The sequence below is a fragment of the Crocodylus porosus genome, unplaced genomic scaffold (genome assembly GCF_001723895.1).
Source record: "Crocodylus porosus isolate Cpor-Errol unplaced genomic scaffold, CroPor_comp1, whole genome shotgun sequence".
NCBI classification, from domain to species: Eukaryota; Metazoa; Chordata; order Crocodylia; family Crocodylidae; genus Crocodylus; species Crocodylus porosus.
The window spans coordinates 90,672,400-90,675,261 of record NW_017728906.1 but is presented as its reverse complement, the minus strand read 5'-3'; the positions used below and the strand labels follow the sequence as shown (position 1 = coordinate 90,675,261).

At 46.8% G+C, this 2,862-nt stretch overlaps 1 long non-coding RNA gene across 1 annotated transcript; it reads right to left on the bottom strand.

Moving 5' to 3' along the window:
- Positions 1 to 431: 431 nt before the first annotated feature.
- Positions 432 to 1,359, bottom strand: LOC109306061. Its single transcript, XR_002099832.1, has 3 exons — positions 1,242 to 1,359; positions 527 to 529; positions 432 to 460 (listed from the first exon to the last, which is right to left on the bottom strand). It is a non-coding gene; the product is annotated as an uncharacterized LOC109306061 (long non-coding RNA).
- Positions 1,360 to 2,862: the final 1,503 nt, after the last annotated feature.

Genomic DNA, 2,862 nt, shown 5'->3' with positions numbered 1-2,862 from the left:
TCTCTTGAATGCTCCAGTACCAACTTTTCCTTTTTAGACACTATGATCAATATCCAGAATGATAAAATACAAACCACCAAATACAAGGAACCCATGAACCAACATACATATCTGCACAGAACCAGCAATCACCTTAAACTCAACAAGATAACTGTATATACAGCCAAGCCTTCAGATACCACCAGATTTGCACTGAGAATACCTGTGATAGTCACCTCACAAATTTCAAAAGGGATTTCATTCAACAAGGATACTCCTCCAGAGAGATAGATTGCACTTTTGAAGAATCACCTGGGTACCATGTGAAGAACTGCTACAGTACAAAAAGAAAATTCCCACAAATCGCACACCATTAGTTATGACATACCATCCCTCCCTGGAATCTATAAGAAAAATCCTCAAATAATTGCAACCCATACTAGAAGAAGACCCAATACTTAAAGAGATCTTCCCAGAACCACTCATAGTTTAATAATTTCATAGTTGGTAGGGTTGGAAGGGACCTGAGCAGATCATCAGGTCTGACCCCCTGCCATGACAGGAAAGAGTATTGGGGTCAAACGACCGCAGCAAGGTGTTCATCTAGCCTCCTCTTAAAGACCTCAGGGTAGGAGCCAGCACCACTTCCCTTGGAAGTTGTTTCCAGATCCTAGCTGCCTCCTGAAGTAGCGCCTTATGATATCTAGCCTAAATCTACCCTTTGCCAGCTTGTAACCATTATTTCTAATCACTCCTGCTACTGCTCAGGGCAACAGGGACTCTCCCAATGCCTGGTCCCCTCTGACTATTTTGTAAATGGCCACTAGATCCCCCCTCAGCCTTCTCTTGTGGGGGCTGAACAGGTTCAGGTCCCTTAGCCTCTCTTTGTAGGGCCTGCCCTGCTGCCCCCTGATCATGCGAGTGGCCCTCCTTTGGACACTCTCCATGCTGTCCACATCCCTCCTGAAGTGCGGCTCCCAGAACTGGATGCAGTACTCCAACTGTGGCCTGACCATTGCCGCATAGAGGGGGATGATCACCTCCTTGGACCTGCTTGAGGTGCATGTGTGGATGCAAGACAAGATATGGTTGGCCTTCCTGACTGCATCCCCACAGTGTTGGCCCATGTTCATTTTCGCATCAATAATGACTCCAAGATCCTTTTCTGCCTCTGCACTGATAAGAAGTGAGTTCCCCAGCCTGTAGGTATGCTACTGGTTCTTCCTCCCCACGTGCAGTACCTTGCACTTGTCAATGTTGACATCCTAGCCTTTAAATAAGCACTGGACCTTGCCAATCTCATCACCATAAGCAAACTTCCTATGGCCCAAAAACACACCAAATGGAACTTGACCATGCTGGGACAAGAAATGTAAAACCTGCCAATATATCTCCACCACTCCCACAATAACTATTCCCCACTGTGACTGCCTGGTTTTGAATATCCAGTCAAGTGCCGCCTTAGTGGATGCAACTGGTGTTGGGCGCTGTGTGGGCTTGTGTAACCTCTGGAGGGGTCCTCGATCACCCCAGGGAAAACCCGAAAACCCATCTGCCACAACTTTGATTGGACCCTCAGTCGTGGGTTCCCCTGTTGATGACTCCTCAGGATTGGTCACACTTCCTGACAGATATTTGTAGGGCTCCACCTCCCCTACACCCCTTCCATGCACCACAAGCCACTTGATCTTAGTGCAGCTTGTCCTCCGGTCTTGGCTTCAGTGCTGGCTTTTATTCTTTCTGGATGGCATTCATCAATGATGTAATCCGCCCATGCTGGTTTCAGCTGGAAATAAGTGTGGCTGACAAACCACGTGGGCGTTTCTTCCTGGCAAGACTTGTCCTGCACCCGGTAGCCTGAAATTGGTAAGTAACCCCTGATTTCAGGGTTTTTCATGTAGGGGCAGGTTACCCATGTCCCCAGTTCCACCGTGGGGAGGGTTTCCTGCTTCCTGGTGACTGTCCCCCTGATCTTATACCTGCACCTCCAGAAATGTAATTAATCTCATCTAGTGCACTAAACACTAAGGGTGTGCAAAAAGGGCTGTATTCAATTTGGGTTCATATTTGGCTCGAATTGGGGATAGTGATGTGATCAGTTGATTTGGATCACTATCTTGATTCGATTCAGCCCAATTCAAATCTGAAGATTCAATGCTGATTTGGAGAATCAGGAATTTGGCCATAGACACAGTTTTAAATGCTTTTTCTATAGATCTCAAGATGCCAGGTGTGTCTCGTGAATGCAGCAATGGTGGGGCAGGTGGAGTGCCCCACAGGAGTACAGGGCAGCCCCCCTGTGTGCTTGGTGGTGGACCCCCCCATGCTCCCCCGGCTCAGCAATTGGCCATGGGGAAACACCCCAGCTGCCCACCCAGCATCTCAGCATTTACGAGCTGCCTGGTACCTTGAGGTATCTAGAAAAAATATTTAAAGCTGTGTCTATGTCTGAATCATCAAATCTCTCTGAATCTCTTCAAATTGATTCAGAATGTTCTGATTTGATTCAGAGAGATTAAAGGGTCTCTTAATTCAATTTGGATTTGGAGATTTGGCTGCTGAATCATGCCAATCTCTGCTGAATTGAATCAGCCACTGAAACTTTGCACAGCCCTGCGAAATGCCCTGATGGAAAATATGTAGGAGAAACCAAAGAACAACTGCATAACAGAATGAATGCACACTGAATATCTAACGTCCAAGTACCTGTGAGTACCCACGTCTCATAAGAGAATCACTCTCTCTCCATTCTCTCAGTTCTAATCCTCAAAGGGAATTCATAAAATACTTTTCATAGATAAGCCTATGAACTTATCAATCCTCCCAGTCTCAGGCTATGGGCTGAGGAGGGAGAGGAGGATCCACGCAGTGAACCAAAGACTG